This window comes from Pongo abelii, chromosome 13 (assembly GCF_028885655.2).
Source record: "Pongo abelii isolate AG06213 chromosome 13, NHGRI_mPonAbe1-v2.0_pri, whole genome shotgun sequence".
Lineage (NCBI taxonomy): Eukaryota > Metazoa > Chordata > Mammalia > Primates > Hominidae > Pongo > Pongo abelii.
Window position 1 is genome coordinate 82741204 of NC_071998.2, and position 23932 is coordinate 82765135.

A 23932-nucleotide genomic window follows, 5' to 3' on the forward strand; every position below is an offset into this window, starting at 1 on the left:
CAGAACCTGAAGTAACTGTAACTCTCATACACTGCTGGTGGGAATGTAAAATGGCAAGACCACTCTGGAAACAGGTTTGGCAACTTCTTCAAAAGTTAGTAATACACTTCTGATCCAAATATTTCACTTCTAGGTTCTTACCCAAAATAAATGAAAGCATATATCCATACAAAGATGTATTCACTATGTTCATAGCAACTTTATTTGTAATAGCCGCAAATTGGAAATAACCCAAATGTCTACGAACAGATGAATACTTTAGCAAAGTTGGCATTTCCATACAATGGAAAATTACTCAACTATAAAAAAACTTAACTATTGATACACTATATGACACTGATGCATTTCAAAATAATTATAATGAGTGAAAAAAAGCCAAATTAAAAAATATATAGTGTATAACTTAATATATAATATTCTAGAATATGCAAACTAATTTATAGTGAGAGGGAAAAAAAATTAGTGATTCCCTTGGGATATTGAGGTGAGTCAAAGAGGGGCCAAATACGAGGAATTAAAAAGGGCACAGGGAACCCTTTGGGGTAATGAATATCTTCATTATCTTAACTATGGTGACGGTTTCACGGGTGTATATGTCAAAAACTTAAACTGAACACTTTAAATATACACAATTTATTTATTTATTGTATGTCAATGTTTTATTATACTTAGATAAAGCTCTTTTTTAAAGTCTATGAGATATGAATAGTTATTCCCAAAGTTAATTTCATAGACTTAAATCTTTACGTTGCTAAGTGAGATATAATAAACTAGTAAAAAATCTTCAGAAATAAGAAAAATAAGAAATAACAAAAAATGAAAAAAAGGAAAAAGTCAATACAGAAGAAGCAAGATTTTAAGAACCGGGAAACAATTAATAATAGAACTGACAAATCTCACTGCTTGTTCATTATAAATCCCAGGAGAGAGTTGCACCAACTGCCCAGGCTCGTTAATAAACAAGGTAAGGAAAGGTATAAGCACACAAACTTAGCACTGTGTGCAGGGACATAGCCACAGGTACAAAGAAAAAAAAGAAGTATGACAGGACACAGTTACTGATTTACACAGTTATTGATTTGTGCTAATAAATTTGAAAACTTGATTAAATAGGTGATTTTCTAGGAAAATATAAATTACAAAATTTGATTTTATAAGAGATTTTTTTAAAAAACCTAAAGAGACCAATAAAAGCAAAATAAATTGTGAAGATTCCTAAAGTGATATTGCCCAAATTGCCAAACCCATATTTTTTCCCACTTTCAAAGAAAACATGATTCTGATGATATTTATACGGTTTGGAACTTATAAGGAAGACGGGAAGTATCCAAATTTCTACCATGAAATGAACATAACAGTGATTACAATACTTGACAAACAAAATGGAAAAAATAAAAACAGAGATTGGTAGTATTAATATCCCCATTTAACAGATGTTGAGAACTTTTTCCAAGTCACATATCCATTTGGAATAGAGTTGGTATTTGAATCCAAGTAAAGTAATTTCCAAACCCCGTTTCTCAACTACTACTCAGTAGTAAAAACTGAAAGTATTTCCTGTAAAGTCAGATGAAAGATGGAGACACTTACTTAGGCCCCTTGCATTGTCATAAACACTTAGTCAAAGCAATGAAGTGGAAGAAGAGATAAGACTAAGGTGGAAGAAAAAAGGTAATGAGTATAACTGGCTGATGTGACTCTGCGCCTAGAAAATTATGATGGCAGCTAGGCAGTCCAAAGCGGTTGGGCAAAAATAATAATGAGGATGATGGCAATAGGGGTATGACAGAAAACTTGAATAAATGGAAAACATGAGTTCATTATGCTTAGAAAAGAAGGCTTAAAACAATAATTCTGAAATTAGTAATGAATGCAATTCTAAAACTCCCCTTGCAAAATTATTCTAAAATTAACCAGGAGAAAATAAATGTATAGGACTAGGCTGAAAATTTTTAAAGAAAAAAATGATGTGAGTCTAGTTATATCTGTTAAATACAATATATTATGATGCTAATAACATAGGACAATATAGTGTTGTACAGGAATAGACCCATAGAAAGTGGAACTAGTTCTGTTTTTGCCCAGCACCACAGTCTGCAAGCCCAGAAACATGCCAAATGCATGTGAAAACTCCATAGATCAAAAATTGGTGTTTCAAACGAAAGTATACCTGTGTAGAAAAAGATAGCTTGTCATTTGAAAAATCACAAAAATGCTTATTCCTACCTTATTTCAAAAGACATTTCAGATAAATAAAAATATTAAGTACAGGAAAAAAAAGCCACAAGTGCACTATAAACCAAACAGGTAGATTTGTATAGATTTTTCCAAATTATGGAAATTCTTTCTAAATATGCTATAAATTCCAGACATCACAAAGGAAAAGATTAATTAATAAATTTGACTTTATAAAAATTTTCCAGCCAGGTGTAGTGGCTCATGCCTGTAATTCCAGCACATTGGGAGGCCGAGGAGGGCAGATCATTTGAGGTCAGGAGTTCAAGACCAGCCTGGCCAACATGGTGAAACCCCTTCTCTACTAAAAATACAAAAATTAGCCAGACACAGTGGTGCGCACCTGTAATCCCAGCTACATGGGAGGCTGAGGCATGAGAATCATCTGAACCGGGAGGTGGAGGTTGCAGTGAGCTGAGATCATGCCACTATACTTCAGCCTGGGTGACAGAGCTAGACTCCATCTCGAAATAATAATAATAATAATAATAATAATAATAGCACAAAGTAACAAAGGAGGTAGACAAATGCCATACTATTTATTAGGAAGTAGAAATTAGTTATATTTCATATAACAAAGAGAGAATTCCTTAATATATAAAATGCTCATACAAATCAATAAGAAAAATATAAACAATTCTATTGAACATAAACCACAAAGGACTCGAACAAATAGTTCATAGAAAAAGAAATATCAGTGATGGTATACACATGAACAGAGGCTCAACTTCATCACTAATGTTACTGCAAATGTAAACAATGATGAGATTCTATTTCTCCCCTATCAGATTAAAAGTTTAACATTGCCCAGTGTTGGTGAGAATGTGGGTAATATTTTCAACGAATATAAATTGGTGGCCAGGCATGGTGGCTCACGCCTGTAATACCAGCACTTTGGGAGGCCCAGGAGGATGGATCACGAGTTCAGGAATCCGAGACCAGCCTGGCCAACATGGTGAAACGCCGTCTCTACTAAAAATACAAAAATTAGCCGGGCGTGGTGGCAGGCACCTGTAATCCCAGCTACTCAGGAGGTTGTGGCAGAAGAATTGCTTGAACCCAGGAGGCGGAAGTTGCAGTGAGCTGAGATCGCACCACTGCACTCCAGCCTGGGCGACAGAGTGAGACTTTGTCTCAAAAAAGAAAAAAATATATATCTTACAGAGATATATATTTCCTACCACCAAAGCTGGTGGGAAAGACATGACATCTTAATCATCTCTAATACAAAAGAAAAAATAGGGCTTTTGTCCTTCTTCCATAGCTTCTTAGATACCATCATTAGTGACACAGACTAGCATGGAGAAACTGCACAGGAATGAATTCCATTCTCAATGTTGTGGTTTTAGCCAAGATATTCTGAGTTAGAATTCTCTTCCTGGGTGCCATGATGAAGAAGGGAAGATTTCTACACCTAATTTGTACTGATAAAATGTTGAAGCCTTTAGACTAAAGGAAATGAAAACCAGCTCCCTCTCAGAGAAGGAGGATCAAATTTCTGCAATGCAGAAATCAATAATGGAATCGTATATACATATATATATGATTATATTATATATAGAACTACATTATATAGAGAAATATATATTTTATATATAAAATATGTTTATTATATATTTGTTATATATATAATTCTATGGTCTAAAGGCTTCAACATTTTATCAGTTCAAATTAGGTATAGAAACCTTCCTTTATTTGGCATATTTTTTATCCTTTCCTGTTTATGATTATATCAATTATTTTCTCAACATACATTGAGAACAATATCAGAGTGTTAGAATTTTTGCTCCAATATCACACATAATTTGGAAAACTCAAGAGGAAGAGGAAATTCTATTGTATTCACCATATTTTTACTCTCCCCATTTACCTTTTTTTTAATGTTTCAAGATTTCTTATTATCATATCCTTTCTATTGAAAGAATGTCCCTTACCCATACTTTTAGGGTAGATGTATTGGTAAAAATTTTGCTTAGTTTTTACTTCATCTGAGAATGATAATTTCTGAAATTCATCTGAGAATGATTGATTTTCCTTTCATCCCCATAAAATACTTTCATTGGATACTGAACGCTTATTGGTAGAGTTTCTTTTCCCAGTACTTTAAAGAAAATTTAAGCCACTTCCTTCTGGTCTCCATGGTTTCTGATGAGATATTATCTTTCATTTAAATGACTTTTCCTCTATAGGTTAAGGTGTCATTCTCTCACGCTGCTTTCAAGAATTTTTCTTTGTTTAGGTTCGGAAATTTGACTACAATGTGTCTTGGTATGGATTTTTTAGATTTGTTCTATTTGGATTTGCTCAATAATTTCCACTCTTTCACTTTTAATAAACAATTAAAAAGCATTTTCTGACTTGTGGGGGTGTCTTCTCTTCTGCAGTAAACTTTATGTCTCAATTATGAAGTAAACCATATTGGGAATTTGGAAATTCAAAATTTTAAAGCAAATGCAACTCTCAGAAAAGGGCTGTGCTTGTGAGGGAAGATGTAAGGCTGAACAAGTGGTCACCATGAAGAGATTTGGGTGGGTTTTGCCATGAGCACCTGTGGAACGTGCAGCAGAAAGAAGAGCAGAGCCCTGTTAGGTGGTTCTCCATACCTTCCTCACATTACTAGCCATGATGCCAGTAAAGAGCCCATTACAGGGTGAAGGTTCTAACAATGTTGAATAAATAAAAGTGAAAATGAGTTGTGAATATTCAGTCTTTAGAAAACTTTCCTGACGTTTGGGATTTTCCAAAGAAAATTAATTTCTTCTGGCTTTGCTTTGCCTTATGTTCTCCCATTTATTTTAGAAAGCACCATGTTTCTTCAAAAAAGTTGAGAACTCCTAACATACAGAAAGAAGTGTTAGCTCACTGCCCTAAAAAGTTGGGATGAGGCCAGAGGACACAGATAATTAGTTATCTAGGGACTGGGGGTTTGGGCCGAGAGGCCATAAAAGGAAGGAAAAAAAAGCTAAGTTTAGTATTAATATAAAGAGACTATGACAAAAAGGAAGTGGGAAGCAAGCAATTTAGAGATTGAATAATTGGATTTGGGAAACAAAATTTTGCTTGACGAAATGTAGGCAAATTGCTCAAGTCTGTTTGTACATTAATGCAGCTCAAGAATGGTTGACATGGGTGTCACATTAGTTTCTGAAAGAAATATAAAATAAAAATCGAAGCTAAACTACAAGTATATTAAAATAAACTTTTAAGACATTTTTATCCGAGTGATATATGGTTAAAGTTCATTATATAAATATAAAATATTGTCATATAAAAATCCTGCTTAAACAAATTCATCATGTTTCCCAGTAACAACCACACTTTAACATTTTTAGCTATTTCTTAGGGTAGTTACATTTATAACTCTAAATATATGCTTACATTATTTTTGGTTCATTCAATATTTAGATATTATTTAACTTCTGATAATTGAGAAGCTAGCTCTTTCAAACTACATTTCATCTCCCTTTATCTATCTTGAAGTATAGTCATAACACTACTTTAAGTTAGATAGAGGGCACTTACATTACCCTGCTCTTATGCGACTGTGGTTTACCACAATTTCCTCTTCTTTTGAGCCTGGTTTTCTAGAGGTTTTTTTTTTTTTTTAATTTGACTTCTTATCAAGCAATGTCTTCCTCTTTAATAGTCTTTATTTTACCTCCAAACTTCATTGTTTCAGGTCCTTCCTGGAATCCTTCCTGGTCTTGGCTGGCTGTTCTCCAGGACTGCTCAACAGCTTCTAAAAGCACACACATTGCTCTATTTGGTGGATTTGATCTAGTATTTCATTTTAGATAAGTGCAACCTTAAGTAACTTCTGAGGAAAGATTGAATAAGAAGTAAACATTTTGAGTTCTTGCATGCCTGAAGTGTCTTGACTCTGTAATCATGCTTATTTAATATCTGCTGTGGATATTAGAATTCTACACTCCAAATTATTCTTCCACAGAATTTTGAAGGCATTGCTTTATTGTCTTCCTCACGCAGGCTAATGACATTCTTAGTTATGTTCCGTTAAAGGTGATCTGTTTTCTCTTTCAGAGTTTTCAATGTTTTTTTTTTTTTTTTTTTTGGTGAGACAGAGTCTTGCTGTGTCGCCCAGGCTGGAGTGCAGTGGCACGATCTCGGCTCACTGCAAGCTCTGCCTCCCAGGTTCATGGCATTCTCCTGCCTCAGCCTCCCGAGTAGCTGGGACTACAGGTGCCCACCACCACGCCTGGCTAATTTTTTGTATTTTTAGTAGAGATGGGGTTTCACCGTGTTAGCCAGAATGGTCTGGATCTCCTGACCTCGTGATCCGCCCGCCTCGGCCTCTCAAAGTGCTGGGATTATAGGCGTGAGCCACTGTGCCTGGCCTCAAATTTTATTTTGCAATTGTGTCCTGAAATTCCATAATTATGTACCTTGGACTGTTTTTGTTTTTTTAAATTTATTGTGGTAGACTTTTCAAGGATATGTTCAATCTTGAGATGCATGTACTTCCATTTTGAGAAATGTTTATGGTAATTTCTTCCCCTTAATCTTTTTCTTTTCACTTCATCTAGAATTTCTGTTTTTTAATGGTTTGACCACCAGATTTATCTTCTAGGTCTTTTGTCTTCTTTATTTTCTGTATTTTTTCCTTCACCTGTAGCTATAAACTGAATGTTTGTGACTGTCCTCAAATTCTGAAATATGTTGAAGCCTGTTATGGCTTGAATGTATCCCTCAAAAGGTATGCATTGGAAACTTAATCCCCAATACAACAATATTAAGTGGTAGGATCTTTAAGAGGTGATCAGACCATGGGTGCTCTGGCCTCATAAATAGATTAACCCTGTTATAACAAGAGTAGATTTGTTACCACAGGAGTGAGTTCCCTATAAAAGAATGTGTTTGGCCCCCTTCTTTTTCTCTCTTGTCCCTTTTGCCCTTCCATCATGGGATAACATGGCAAGAAGGTCTTCACCAGATGCTGGCTGCTTGATCTTGAACTTCCCAAACTCCAGAATCATGAGCCAATAAATTTTTGTTCTTTAGAAATTACCCACCCTGTAGTATTCTGTTATAGCAGCAAAAACAGGCTAAGAAAACATTTTAATCCCCCTTTTGATGTTATTTGGAGGGAGAGGCGTATAGGAGGCAGTTAGGTTTAAATTAGGTCATGATAATGGGAGACCCCATGAAAAGATTAGTGTCCTTATAAGAGGAGGAAGAGATTAGAGCTTGCTCTCCCTCTCTCCACCATGTGAAGATACAGCAGGAAGGTGGTCATTCGCAAGCCAGGTAGAGGGCCCTTACTGAATCTGTAGCAACTGATACTGGACTTCCAGCCTCCAGAATGGTGAGAATAAATGCCTGTTGTTTAAATCACCCAGCCAGTGGTATTTTGTTATAGCAGTTTAAACTGTCTGAGTCACTATTTTTTTCAGCATTCTTAAGCCAACTTTGAAAAAACAGCAGATTCAGTTGCAGAATGGCATTGTGAGAAGCTCCTCAAACATGCTTTCCAGTGAAACAATCTTAATGGGTATAAACTATTTTAACTAAAGTCTCTGGAAATTGTACAAAAGACATACAGAAAATGAAGAAATATTTATTCAAAAAAATCTACTAGATTTTGTTAAGGACAACAAGATTCTGTGGCACTTGGGCCACAACCTGCAATACCCTGAAGTATTCCCACACTTCCTACACCTCCCCCACCTCATCCCTCACCACCATCCCCAAGTCAGTTCAGGTTAGCATGATGGAAGCTAAACTTCAGGTAGGTATGGCCCAAAATACAAGACTTCCAGCTGTAAGTAACAAATCTATACCTCCCTTCCCATGCTGACAATCATGACAGGAAAACCTGCTAAAATTTAAGATTTAACTAAGATCCAGGGTCTCCTAACATAGTATCTTCAAATTTTGAAGGTTCTAATAGAAAATCACCTAGCACAACAAGAACCAGGAAAATCTCAACTTGAATGAGAAAAGATGAGCAACATACACCACCACCAAGATGACACAGATGCAAGAATTATCTGACAAGGATTTTACAACAGCCATCATAAAAAGGCTTCAACAATTACTAACTGACTTGAAACATGAACATACAGAAAATGTCAGCAAAGAAAAAGAAGATATAATGGAAACCAAGTAAAAGTTGTAGAACTGAAAAATGCAATAATGGATGGGCTAACCAATGGAATAGAGAGGCAGAGGAAAGAATCAGTGAATTTAAAAATAGGTTAATAGAAACTACTCAATCTGAAAAAGAGAGGACAAAGGACTTTAAAAAGGTACAGACTTTTAGGAACATTTGGAATTACAAAATAACTAACATTCACATCATTGTTTTGCAGGAAGGAGAGAAGAAAGAGTGTGGGGTTAAGAGCTATTCAAAGAAATACTGGCTGAAAATTTTTCACATTTGGCAAGACAAAAATTTACAGATTCAAGAAGCTTAGCAAATCCCAAACAGAATAACCCCTACTTCAAAATTCATACCAAGACACATCATACTCAAATTTCTGAAAACTAAAACAAAAAAGAATCCTTGAAATCAGTGAGAGAGAATACCTTACCTATAGGGGAAGAGTTATTTGAATGAAAGATAATTTTTCATAAAAAACCACAGAGACCAGAGGGAAGTAGCTTAACAATTTTCTTAAGTGCTGGGAAAAGAAACCCTACCAATAAGCATTCAATATCCAGTGAAAATACTTTTTAGTGATGAAAGGAAAATCAAGGCATTCTCAGAGAAAGTAAAAATTAAGTAATTTTTTTAAATCAATAGACCTACCCTAAAAGAATGACTGAAGGAAGTTCTTTCAATAGAAAGGATATGATAAAAGTAAAAACTCTGGGAACATTAAAAAAGAAAGAAAAATAAATGGAGAGAGCAAAAATATGGGCAAATACAATAGACTTTCCTTCTCTTCTTGGGTTTCCAAATTGTATTTGATATTGAAACAAAAGTTACAACACTGTGATATTGTTCTCAATGTATGTTGAGAAAATATTTCATACAATTATAAAGGGAAAAAATTTTAAAAAGATATTTAAAAAGGGAAGGTTTCTATACTTCATTTAAACTGGTAAAATGTTGAAGTCCTTAGATTATAGGAAAATATATATAAAATATATATCACTGAAAAAGTTATACAGACAGATTCACTTTTAAAAGCACCATAAATATGTCAAATGAAAATCTTAAACAACTAAATAATCACAAAAAGTCAGAAAAAAGGAAAGAAATAAAAACAATTGACAACAAACAAAATACAAAAATAAGTAAATACAGGATTGACTTCAGCCAAACATTAATAATTACATTAAATGTAAATGCTCTAAATATACAAATTAAAAATTAAGATTGACACAGTGGATAAAGTTCATGAATCAAATCTACATTGTCTACAAGAAAATCACTTCAAATTCATTGTTATTAATAGAATAGAAAAGTTTATGCCATATGTCATGTTCACATTAATCAAAAGAAAGGAGAAATTAGCTATATCAATATCAGATAAAGTAAACTTCAACACAAAGAAAATTACCAGAGATATAAAGGAATATTACATAATGAGAAAAGGGTTGATCCACCAAGAAGACATAGCAATCAACCTTAAATATGTGTGCAGCAAACAAGAGAATTTCAAAATACCTGGGGCAAAATTGATAGACATGAAAAGAGAAATAAACAAATCCACACTGCAGTTGAATACCTTAACAGTCCTCTCTCAGAAACTGTTACGCAACTTAGAAGAAAATTAGCAAGTGTATAGAAAAACTCAATAACACTATCAAACAGCAGTGTCTAATCAACATTTATATGACACTCCAAGTCACAACAATATAATACAAATTTCTTTTCAAGTTCCCAGAAAACATATAAAGGTAGAGTATGTCCTGGGTCATAAAATAAATGGCAAGAAATTTCAAAGAATTAAAATCACATAAAATGTGTTCTCTACTAACAATAGAATCAATGCAGAAATCAATAATGGAATAATAGCAGAAAAATTTCTAGACACTTGGAAATGAAAAATGTACTTCTACATAATCCATGAGTCAAAGAAACAATCTCAAGGGAAACAAAAAGGGTTCACTGAACTGAATGAAAACAAAATTACAATGTATCAGAAGACACAGACCCCAGTGCTGAGCGGGAAATTTATAGCACTATAGCACTAAATAGATCAGAAAAAAGGAAAATTTTCAAAGAAATAATCTAAGCTCCCACCTCAAAATTCTAGAAAAGCAGAGACAAATAAAGCAAGGAAGCCAGAAGAAAGTAAATAAAAAAGGTAAGAGCAGAAATTAATACATTCTTTTTAAAAGTAGAGAAAATTAAAGGAACAAAAAGGATATTTGAAAAAATTAGCAAAATTGACAAACTTCTATCAAGACTGACAAAGAAAAGAAATAAATCACCAATATTAGGAATGAAACAGGATATTTCTACAGATGCTGGAGATGTTTAAAAACTAAAGGGAATACTGTGAATAACTCTACACACATAAATGTGACAACTGAAATAAAATGGACCAATTTCTTAATAAACTCAAACTGCCACAACTCACTCAATATAAAAGAGGTAAGTTGAATAGCCCTATAAGTATCACAAAAATGGAATTAAAGTTAAAAACAAAACCTGGGAGCTTTATGGCCCTGCCCACCACCTGAGAAACCCTGAATACTTATCCAGGTGACCCTAGGGCAGGCTTATATCCTCTCTATATTACTGTAACTGATGCTCTCTTGAAAATGCCACCTCCTGGCTGGAGGCCAACAAACACAAAGCCAGTTCACTAAGCAAAAATACAACCAAGTACCCTCACAGAGTTCACTTCACTCTCCTGCTACCTCCACTGGAGCAGGTGCTGTTATCCATGGCTGAAAAACCTAAAGACGGATCACATCAGAGAACTCTTTTCCCAGACACTCCCCGTACCAGCCCAGAGCACAGTAGCTCCACTTTGTGGCTGGATCCAGAAGACAAATATCAATCACTGCAGTTAGACTCTCAGGAAACCCCATTCCTAGGAGAAGGTGGAGAGCACCACATCAAGGGAGCACCCCATGGGACCAAAGAATCTGAATAGCCACCCTCAATTCCCAGATTTTCCCTCTGACATAGTCTACCAAAATGAGAAGGAACCAGATAAATAATTCTGGTAATATGAAAAAACAAGGTTCTTTAACATGCCCAAAAGATCAAAATGAAATCTCTCAATTGTCAGAAAAAGAATTTAGAAGGTTGACTATTAAGCCAATCAAGGAAGCACCAGAGAAAGGTTAAGTTAACTTAAAGAAATTTAAAAAAAATGATACAGGATATGAATGGAAAAATCTCCAGTGAAATAGACAGCATAAATAAAAAACAGTCACAACTTTTGGAAATGAAGAACACACTTAAAGAATTGCAAAATACACTGGAAACTCTCAGCAATAGAATCAAAAAGTAGAAGAAAGAACTTCAGAGTTCGAAGACAAGGAAGGCTTTTGAATTAATCCTATCAGACAAAAATGAAGAAAAAAATAATTTAAAAAATGAACAAAGCCTCCAAGAAGTTTGGGATTATGTTAAATGATGAAACCTAAGAATAATTGGTGTTCCTGAGGAAGAAGAGAAATCTAAAAGTTTGGAAAATATGTTTGAGGGAATAGTCAAGGAAAATATTCCTGTCCTTGCTAGAGAGGTAGACATCCAAATACAAGAAGCTCAAAGAACACCTGGGAAACTCATTACAAAAAGATCATTGCCTAGTCACACAGTCATCAGCTTATCCAAAGTCAAGACAAAGAAAACAATCTTAAGAGCTGTGAGGCAAAAGCATCAGGTAAACTATAGAGGAAAACCTATCAGATTAAGAGATTTTTTCAGCAGAAACTCTACAAGCTAGAAGAGATTGGGGTTCCTGCCTTTAGCCTCCTTAAGCAAAACAATTATCAGCCAAGAATTCATATTCAGCAAACCAAGCTTCATAAATGAAGGAAAGATACAGTCTTTTTCAGAGAAACAAATGTGAAGAGAATTCGCCACTACCAAGCCAGCACTATAAGAACTGGTAAAAGGACCTCTAAATCTTGAAACAAATCCTCAAAATACACCAAAATAGAATCTCCTTAAAGCACACATCTCATAGGACCTATAAAACAACAACATAAAGGTAAAAGAAAACCCAAGGTATTCAGGTAACAAATAGCACGATTAATAGAATAGTACCTCACATCTCAATACTAACATTGAATGTAAATGGCCTAAATGCTCCACTTAAAAGATACAAAGTGGCAGAATGGGTAAGAATTCAGCAATCAATGCTGGGCACCATGGTTCATGCCTGTAATCCTAGCACTTTGGGAGGCCAAGGAAGGCAGATGACAAGGTCAGGAGTTTGAGACAAGCCTGGCCAACATAGTGAAACCCCGTCTCTACTAAAAATACAAAAAATTAGACAGGCATGGTGGCACATGCCTGTAGTCACAGCTACTTGGGAGGCTGAGGCAAGAGAATTGCTTGAACCTGGGAGGCAGAGGTTGCAGTGAGCTGAGATTGCACCACTGCACTTCAGCCTGGGCAAAAGAGTGAGACTCCATCTCAAAAAAAAAAAAAAAGAAAAGAAAAGAAAAAAATTCAGCAACCAAGTACCTGCAGTATTCCAGAGACTCATCTAATGCATAAGAACTCACATAAAGTTAAGGTAAAGAGGTGAGAAATGATATTCTATGCCAATGGGCAACAAAAGCAAGCAGGAGTGGCTATTCTTATATCAGACCATAGAGACTTTGAATCAACAACAGTTAAAAGAGACAAAGAGAGATGCTATATGATGATAAAAGGACTAGTCCAGCAGGAAAATACCATAATCCTAAGTATACATGCACCTCAAACTGAAGTTCCCAAATTTATAAAACAATTACCATTATACTAGACCTAAGAAATGAGTTAGACAGCAACACAATAATAGTGGGGGATTTCAATACTCCACTGACAGCACTAGATAGGACATCAAGATAGAAAGTCAACAAATAATAAAGTGTACCTAGAATAAATGGACTTAATAGATATTTGCAGAACATTCTACCCAACAACTGTAAAGTATTCGTTCTATTCATCAGCACATGGCACATTCTCCATATAGACCATATGATAGGCCACAAAGCAACTCTCAATAAATTTAAGAAAATCAAAATTATATCAAGTGCTCTTTCAGACCACAGTGGAATAAAATTGGAAATCAACTTCAGAAGGAACCCTCAAAATGCTGCAGATACATGGAAATTAAATAACCTCCTCCTGAATGACCAATGGGTCAAATTGAAATCAAGACGGAAATTAAAGCAATTCTTTGAACTGAGTGATAATAATGATACAACCTGTCAAAACCTCTGGGATACAGGAAAAGAGGTGCGAAGAGGAAAGTTCATAGCATTAAATGCCTACATCAAAATATCTGAAAGAGCACAAATAGACAATCTAAGGTCACACCTCAAGGAACTAGAGAAACAAGAATAAACCAAACCCAAATCCAGTAGAAGAAAAACAATAACAAAGATCAGAACAGAACTAAATGAAATGGAAACAAAAAACAGTACAAAAGATAAATGAAACAAAAACTGGTTCTTCAAAATGATAAATAAAATTAATAGACCATTAGTGAAATTAATGAAGAAAAAAGAGAGAAAATCCAAATAAGTTCAGTTAGAAATAGAATGGGAGATATTGCAACCAATACCACAGAAATACAAAAGATCATTCAAGGTACTATGAACACCTTTATAGACACAAACTAGAAAACCTAGAGGAGATGGATAAATTCCTGGAAATATACAACCCTCCTAGATTAAACCAGGAAGAAATAGAAATTCTGAACAAACCGAAAACAGGAAGCAAGTTTGAAATGGTAATTTTTAAAACTGCCAACAATAAAAAAAGTCCAGGACCAGATGGATTCACAACTGAATTCTACCAGACATTTAAAGAATTGGTACCAGTCCTGTTGATACTATTCCAAAAGACAGAGAAAGAGGGAATCCTTGCTAAATCATTCTGTGAAGCCAGTATCACCCTAATACCAAAATCAGGAAAAGACATTTAAAAAAGAAAACTACAGGCCAATACCACTGATGAACATGCAAAAATTCTCAACAAAATACTAGATTACTGAATCTAATAGTGTATCAAAAAGATAATCCACCATAATCAAGTAGGTTTCATACCAGGATTGCAGGAATGATTTAATATCCACAAATCAATAAATGTAATACACTACATAAACAGAATTAAAAACAAAAATTACATGATCATCTGAATACATGCAGAAAAAGCTTTTGATAAAATTCAGCATCGCTGATAAGATTTGCCTGTGTCCCCACCCAAATTTCATCTTGAATTGTAGCTCCCATAATTCCTATGCGTCATGGGAGGGACCCAGTGGGAGGTAATTGAATCATGGGGGCGGGTCTTTCCCATGCTGTTCTCATGATAGTGAATAATTCTCAGGAGATCTGATGGTTTTACAAAGGGGAGTTCCCTTGCACACACTCTCTCATCTGCCACCATGTAAAATGTGCCTTTGTTCCTCCACCTTCCACCACAATTGTGAGGCCTCCTCAGCCATGTGGAACTGAGTCCATTAAACGTCTTTTTCTTTATAAATTACCCAGTCTTGGGTATGTCTTTATTAGCAGCATGAGAACAAATTAATACAGTAAATTAGTACTGGGAGGGGTGCTGCTGTAAAGATACCAGAAAATGTGAAAGCGACTTTGGAACTATGTAACAGGCAGAGATTGGAACAGTTTAGAGGGTTCAGAAGAATATAGGAAAATGTAGGAAAGTTTGGAACTTTCTAGAGACTTGAATGACTTTGACCAAAATGTTGATAGTAATATGGACAATGAAATCCAGGTTGAGGTGGTCTCAGATGGAGATGAGGAACTTGGTGGTAACTGGAGCAAAGGTGACTCTTGCTATGTTTTAGCAAAGAGACTGGGCAGATTTTGCCCCTGCCCTAGAAATAGATGAAACTTTGAACTTGAGAGAAATGATTTAGGGCATCTGGTGGAAGAAATTTCTAAGCAGCAAAGCATTCAAGTGGTAACTTGGTTACTGTTAAAAGCATTTAGTTTTATGTATTCACAAAGATAAGGTTTGGGATTGGAACTTATGTTTAAAGGGGAAGCAGAGCATAAGAGTTTGGAAAATTTGTGGCCTGACAATATGATAGAAAAGAAAACTCTGTTTTCTGAGGAGAAATTCAAGCCAGCTGCAGAAATTTGCATAAGTAACAAGGAATCAAAAGTAAATTGCCAAGACAATAGGGAAAATGTCTCCAGGCCATGTCAGATACCTTCCTGCCAGCCCTTTCCATCACAGGACTGAAGGCCTAGGAGGAAAAAATGGTTTCATGGGCCAGGCCCAGGGTGCCCCTGCTGTGTGCAGCCTAGGGACATGGTGTCTTGTGACCTAGCTGCTCCAGCCATGGCTAAAAGGAGCCAACGTGAAGCCCCAAGCCTTGGCAGCTTCCACATGGTGTTGAGACTGTGGGTGAATAGAAGTCAAGAATTGATGTTTGGAACCTCCACCTAGATTTCAGAGGATGTATGGAAATGCCTCAATGTCCAGGCAGAAGTTTGCTATAGGAGTGGGGCCTTCATGAAGAACTTCCACTAGGGGAGTCTGGAAGGAAAATGTGGGTTGAAGCCCCCACACAGAGTCCCCACTGGGGCACTGCCTAATGGAGCTGTGAGAACAGGACCACCGTCCTCCAAACCCCAGAATGGTAGATCCACCAACAGATTGCACTGTGCACCTGGAAAAGCTGCGGACACTCAACACCAACCTGTGAAAGCAGCCAGGAGGGGGGCTGTATTCTGCAAAGCCACAGGGGAAGAGCTGCCCAAGACCATGAGAACTCACCTCTGGCATCAGTGTGACCTGAATGTGAGACGTGGAGTCAAAGGAGAACATATTAGAGGTTTAAGATTTGACTGCCCTGCTGGATTTCAAACTTGCCTGGGGCCTGTAGCCCCTTCATTTTAGCCAATTTCTCCGTTTAGAATGTGTGTATTTACCCATTGCGTGTATCCCCATTGTATCTAGGAAGTAACTAACTTGCTTTTGATTTTACAGGATCATAGGCAGAAGGGACTTGCTTGTCTCAGATGAGACTTTGGACTGTGGACTTTTGAGTTAATGCTGAAATGAGTTAAGATTTTGGGGGACTGTTTGGAAGCCATGATTGGTTTTCAAATGTGAGGACATGAGTTTTGGGAGGGGGCAGGGACAGAATGATATGGTTTGGCTGTGTCCTCACCCAAATCTCATCTTGAATTGTAACTCCCATAATTCCCATGTGTCATGGGAGGAACCCAATGGGACATAATCAAATCATGGGGGTAGTTCTTTCCCTTGCTGTGCTCATGATAGGGAATAAGTCTCATGAGATCTGATGGTTTTATAAAAGAGCGCTCCCCTGTGGACGTTCTTTCTTGCCTGCTGTCATGTAAGACGTGCCTTTGCTCTTCTGTCTTCTGCCATGATTGTGAAGTCTCCCCAGCAATGTGGATCTGTGAGTCCATTAAACCTCTTCTTCTTTATAAATTACCCAGTCTTGGGTATGTCTTTATTAGCAGTGGGAGAACAGACTAATACAATCATTTTATGTTTAAAACCCTCAGCAAAATTGGCATAGAAGGGACATAACTTAAAGTAATAAAAGGCATCTATGACAAACCCACAGCCAACATTATACTGATTGGGGAAAAGATAAAAGCATTCCCCTTGAGAACTGGAACAAGAGAAGGATGCCCACTTTCACCACTTCTATTCAACATAGTACTGGAAGTCCTCAGAGCAATCAGACAAGAGAAAGAAATAAAGGGCATCCAAATCAGTAAAGAGGAAATCAAACTGTTGCTATTCACTGATTATGTGACCGTATACCTAGAAAACCATAAAGACTCATCCAAAAAGCTAACAGAACTGAGAAATGAATTCAATAAAGTTTCAGGATACAAAATTAATGTACACAAATCAGTAGCACTGCTATACACCAACAGCAACCAAGCTGAGAATCAAATTAAGAACTCAACCCCTTTTGCAGTAGCTGCAAAAAAATAAAATAAAATACTTAGGAATATACCTAACCAAGGAGGTGAAAGACCTCTACAAGGAAAACTACAAAACACCACTGAAAGAAATCATAGATGACACAAACAAATGGAAACACATCCCACGCTCATGGATGGGTAGAATGAAAATTGTGAGAATAATGATACTGCCAAAAGCAATCTACAAATTCAATGCAATTCCCCTCAGAATACCACCATCATTCACAGAACTAGAAAAAAAATCCTAAAATTCATATGGAACAAAAAAAAGAGCTTACATAGCCAAAGCAAGACTAAACAAAAAGAAAAAATCTGGAGGCATCACATTACCCAACTTCAAAGTAAACTACATGGCTATAGTTACCAAAACAGCATGGTACTAATGTAAAACAAAAGGCACTAGACCAATGGAACAGAATAGAGAACCCAAAAATAAACCCAAATACTTACAGCCAACTGATCTTTGACAAAGCAAACAAAAACATGAAGTGTGGAAAGGACACCCTATTCAACAAATGGTGCTGGGATAATTGGCAAGCCACATGTAGAAGAATGGATTCTCATCTCTCACCTTATATAAAAACCAACTCCAGGTGGATCAAAGACTTAAATCTAAGACCTGAAACCATAAAAATTCTAGAAGATATCAGAAAAACCCTTCTAAACATTGGCTTAGGCAAAGATTCCATGACCCAAATGCAAATACAACAAAAACAAAGATAAATAGATGGAATTTAATGAAACTAAAAAGCTTTGACATCGCAAAATAAAAAAACAGCAAACAGACAACCCACAGATTGAGAGAAAATCTTTGCAAACTATGCAGCCAACAAAGAACTAATATCCAGAATCTGTAAGGAATTCAAATAAATCAGCAAGTAAAAAACAAGCAATCCCATCAAAAAGTGGGCTAAGGATATGAACGGACAATTCTCAAAAGAAGATATACAAATAGCCAAGAAACATGAAAAAATGCTCAACATAACTAATTATCAGGGAGATGCAAATTAAAGCTATGATACAATACCAATTTCCTCCTGTAAGAATGGCCATAATCAAAAAAAATTTTTTTAAAAGTAGATGTAGGAAGTAGATGTTGGCATGGATGTAGTGAAAAGGGAGCACTTTTACACTGCTGTGGAAATGTAAATTAGTACAATCACTATGGAAAACAGTGTGGAGATTCATTAAAGAACTAAAAGTAGATCTACCATTTGATCCAGCAATCCCTTTCCTTGCTATCTACTCAGAGGAAAAGAAGTAATACAAAAAATTACTTGCACATGCATGTTTATAGCAGCACAATTTGCAATTGCAAAAATATGGAACCAGCCCAAATGCCCATCAATCATGAGTGGATAAAGAAAATGGAATACTACTCATTCATAAAAAAAAATGAAATAATGGCATTTGCAGCAACCTGGATAGAGTTGGAGACCAGTAATCTAATTGAAGTGACTCAGGAATGGAAAACCAAACATTGTATGTGCTCACTGATAAGTACGAGCTAAGCTATGATGACTCAAAAGCATAAGAATGATACAATGGACTTTGGAGACTCAGAGGGAAGTGTGGGAGGGGGTTGAAGGATAAAAGACTACACATTGGGTACAGTGTACACTGCTCATATGATGAGTGAACCAAAATTTCAGAAGCCACCATTAAAGAACGTATCCATGTAACCAAACACCACCTGTTCCCCAAAAAACTATTGAAATTGAAAATAATAAAAAGAAGTTTGAATTAAACACACTTAACTTGAAAAAAACCTCACAAAACAAATATCCAGGTCCAGACTGTGTCCCTGGAGAATTCCATCAAATATTTAAAGAAAAATTAACACCAATTCTACACAATGTCTTTCAAAATCTAAATAGAAAAGAAGAATTTCCAGCTCAATTTTTAGCCGGTGAAACTTTTATTTATTCTTGTTTTGAATAGGTTTGAATAGGTTCAAAAAGTCAAAACAAAGTAACAAGATATGTTATGAGAATTAGTGCTTCTATTTATTTCTGTCCTCCCAGTTCCATTCCAACTCCTACAGGTGGCCAATCTTATTAGCTTCTGCCAACCCTTTCAGTGTTGTTTCTCTATTTACATAAAAACAAAAACAATTGTATACAGAGAGTAAAATATACATAATATAACAGGTACCCACTTTTGCTATGTTTAAGTATATAGCTCAGTGGCATTAAGTATATTCACAGTGTTGCACAATCATCCATCTCCAGAACTTTTTCATTGCCTCACACTAAAATTCTATGCACATTAAATAATAACTCCCAACCACCCCCAATGTCTTGTAACTATTGTTTTACTTTCTGTCTCTATGAATTTGCCCATTCTAGTACCTCATATAAGTGAAATTATATATTTGTCCTTATGTGTCTGGCTTATTTCACTTAGCATGTCTGCAAGGTTCATCCATGTTGTAACGTGAATCTTACCTTCCTTTCTTTTTAAGGCTGCATAATAACCCACTATATGCATATACCACATTTTGTTTATGCATTCATCGATCAATAAACATTTGAGCTGTTTCCACCTTTTGGCTATTGTGAATAATGCTGCTGTGAACATTGGTATTTGAGTCTCTTCTTTCAATTCTTTTGTGTATATACTCAGAATTGGAATTGTTAAATCATATGGTAATGCTATGTTTAAATTTTTTGAGGAATTACCATACTGTTTCCAACAGAAGCACAAGTGTTCCAATCTCCCCAACTCCTTATCAACACTTTCTGTTTCATTATTTTATAAAATAATATCCATCCTAATGGGTATAAAGTACTATCTTATTGTGATTTTGATTTACATTTTTCTAATGGTTAGTGATAGTGAACATCTTTTCACAGGCTTACTGGTTATTTATGTACCTTCCTTGGGAAAATATCTATTCAACTCCTTTGCCCACTTTTGAATTAAGGTTTTTAGTGTGTTGAGTTTTGTTGTTTATATGTTCTAGATATTAATACCTTATCAGATATGTGATTTGAAAATATTTTTCCAATTCTGTGGGTTGCCTTTTCACTCTGTTGATAGTGTGCTCTGATGCATAAAATTTTTATTTTGAGGAATTCCAATCTATCTAATTTTTTTCCTTTTCTTCTTGTACTTTTGGTATAATAACCAAGAAATCATTGCTAAGTACAATGTCATGAAGCTTTCCCCTATGATTTTTTCTAACAGTTTTATCATTTTTATGCTTACACTTAGGTCTTTGATTTAGAGTTAATTTTTGTATATAGTTTAAGATGAAACTAGAACTTAACAATATTATACTAAATACAAGTGGTAAAAGCAGGCATCCTTGTCTAGTTCCTGATCTTAAAAGGAAGTTCTCGGTTTTTCACCATTGATTATCATGTTACCTGTGGATTTTTCATATCTGGCCTTTATCATGTTGAGGGTATTTGCTTCTCTTCCTAGTTTTCTAACTTTTTTATCATGAAAGGATATTGAATATTTTCAAATGATTTTTCTGTATCAATTGAGATCATTGTGTCATTGTGTGTGTGTGTGTGTGTGTGTGTGTTTCTTCATTCTGTTAATGTTGTGTATTATATTGGTTGACTTTCACATACTGAACCATCCTTGCATTTCAGGAATAAATTCACTTAGTCCTAGTATAAAATTATTTTAATTGTTTGCTGAATTTAGTTTGCTAGTATTTTCTTTAGGATTATTGGGTCAATATTCATAAGTGATATTGGTTTTTAGTTTTCTTGTGTTTTAGTGTCTTTGTCTGGTTTTAATACCATGGTAATGCTAGCCTCATGGAATGAGTTAGGAGGTATTCTCTTCTCTTCAACTTTTTAGAAGAGTTTCGAAAAGAATGATAATTCTTTAACTGTTTAGTAGAAGTCACCAGTAAAGCCTTCTAGTCAAATCCCTGTCTTGGGAGGTTTTGATTACTGATCCAATCTCCTTACTAATTACAGGTCTATTCAGATTTTCTGTTTCCTCACAGTGTAGTCATAGTAGGTTGTGTGTTTCTAGAAAGTTGTCCATTTCATCTAGGTTATCCAATTTGATGGCATATAATTATTCAAAGCAATCTCTTATTCTCTCTCTTTTTAAAAAAATTTATCTAAGGTAGATAGCAATGTCCATTTCTGATTTTAGTAATTCAAGTCTTCTCCCTTTTTTTTTAATCAAGCCAAAGATTAATCTTTTCTAAAAACAAACTATTGATTTCACTGATTTTTCACAATTATTTTTCTATTCTTTATTTTCTTTATCTCTGTTCTTAGCTTTATAATTTCCTTCCTTATACTAGTTTTGAGTTTTTTTGGCAGTCTTTTTATAGATCCTTAAGGTGTAAAGTTAAGTTATTGTTTTGAGTCTTCTTTTTTAATGTATGTGTTCACAGCTATGAATTTCCCTCTGAACACTGCTTTTGCTGCATTCCATAAGTTTTGGTATGTTGCATTTTTGTTTTTATCTGTCCCAAGGTGTTTTATAATTTGTACTATGATTTCTTCTTTTACCCATTGTTTGTTTAAGAACAGGATCATGGTTTTATATCCTTCTTCCATTGTATTCCTTCTGATTGAAGACTTCATTTATATTTAAAGTAATTACTGATAAAAACTTACTTCTGCCTTTTACTATTGATTTTCTGTGTATCTTATAGCTTTTATACATGATTTTCTCCATTACTGCCCTCTTTTGTGTTTAGTTGATTTTTCTTTTTCTTTCTTTCTTTCTCTTTCTCTCTTTCTTTCTCTTTATTTCTTTCTTTCTCTCTCTCTCTTTCTTTTTCTTTTCTATTTTTTTTCCTTTTTTTTTGAGATGGAATCTTGCTCTCTTGCCCAGGCTGGAGTGCAATGGCACAATCTTAGCTCACTGCAACCTCTGCCTCTCAGGTTCTAGTGATTCTTCTGCCTCAGACTCCTGAGTAGCTGGGACTACAGGTGTGCACCACCACGCCTGGCTAATTTTTGTATTTTTAGTAGAGATGGGATTTCACCATGTTGGCCAGGCTGATCTTGAACTCCTAACCTCGTGATCCACCTGCCTCAGATCACAGCCTCCCAAAGTGCTAGGATTACAGGCATGAGCCACCATGCCCAGCCTAGTTGATTTTTTTCTAATGATATACTTTGACTTTCATTTTATTACCTTTTGATTTTTATTTTATTACCTTTTATGTATATTATATATACATAAAATAATATATTTTTTCTTTGTAGTTTATGTGAGAATATATATAACATTCTGAACTCATAATAATCTGAGTTAGTACCCACTTAACTTCAATCACATACCAAAACTCTACTCCTATACAGACTTATGCCCTCTTTATGTTATTGATGTTACAAATTATATATTTATACACTGTGGGCACAATAACATAAAAAGTGAAGCTACAAACCAAAATTACAGCAATACTGGTTTTTATACTTACCCATGTGTTCACCTTAACAGGAGATCATGTATACTTTCATACAGCTTTGAGTTAATATCTAGCATCCTTTTATTTCAACCTGTAGGATTTCCTTTAGCATTTCTAGTAAAACAGGTCTAAGAATAGCAAACTACTTCAGCTTTTGTTTTTCCTCTGGGTGTAGAATTCCCAGTTGACAGGGTTGTTTTTTCTTTTCCTTCAACACTTTGAACATATCATCTCATTGCCTTCCGGCATTCAAGGTTTCTGATGAGAAATTGGTTGATAATCTTATTGATGATCTCTTATATATGATGAGTCATTTCTGTCTTGCTGCTCTCAAGTTTGTTTGTCTTTGTCTTTTAAAACTTTGATTATAATATGTCTTAATACATGTCTCTTAACTTCTTAGGTTTGTAGCTCCATATTTTTCATCAAATTTGGGATGTTTTCTGCCAGTATTTCTTTAAATAATCTTTCCACCCCCTTCTCTTTCTCTTGTCTTTCTGGAACTTTTATAATATGTGTGTTGGTCCACTTGATGGTGTCCCATAAATTCTTTAAAGTCACATCACTTTTCTTCAGTCTTTATTCTTTCTGCTCCTCAGACTCAATAATTTCAATTATCCTATCCTTTAAGTTCACTGAATCTTTTTTCAGCCTGCTCAAATATGCTGATAAATCATTGCAATGAATTTTTAATTTCAGTTATTGTACTTTTTAGCTCCAGATTTCTGTCCAGTTCCTTCTTATAATTTCTATCTCTTCATTGATATTCTAATTTTGTTCATTTATTGTTTTCTTGATATCCTTTCATTTTTTTAAATTATTATTTTTAACCATTGTTAGATGCCACAAAGTAGGAGGCAATACCTTACCTGTATGTTTATTGTCAGGCCCAAGGGCCTCTCCTATCCTTGTTGAGAGAAACTCTAACCTTTTCTCCTTTCATGCAGTACCTGAGGCTCTTTAGTTCTTTGTCCATGTTTTTCCTTAGATTCTTGAGCATATTTAAGACAGTCAAAAAATTGTGTAGTAGGCCAGGCACAGTAGCTCACACCTGTAATTCCAGCACTTTGGGAGGCCAAGGTGGGTGGATCACCTGAGGTGAGGAATTCGAGACCAGCCTGGCCAACACTGTGAAACCTCATCTCTACTAAAAATACAAAAAAAATAGCCAGGTGTGGTGGTGGGCACCTGTAATCCCAGCTACTTGGGAGG

The 23932-nt window shown here is 35.3% G+C and overlaps 1 non-coding gene across 1 annotated transcript; it reads right to left on the reverse strand.

Moving 5' to 3' along the window:
- Window positions 1-23544: 23544 nt before the first annotated feature.
- Window positions 23545-23670, reverse strand: LOC112135049 (U6atac minor spliceosomal RNA). Its single transcript, XR_002916363.1, has one exon. It is a non-coding gene; the product is annotated as a U6atac minor spliceosomal RNA (small nuclear RNA).
- Between the last annotated feature and the right edge of the window lie 262 nt (window positions 23671-23932).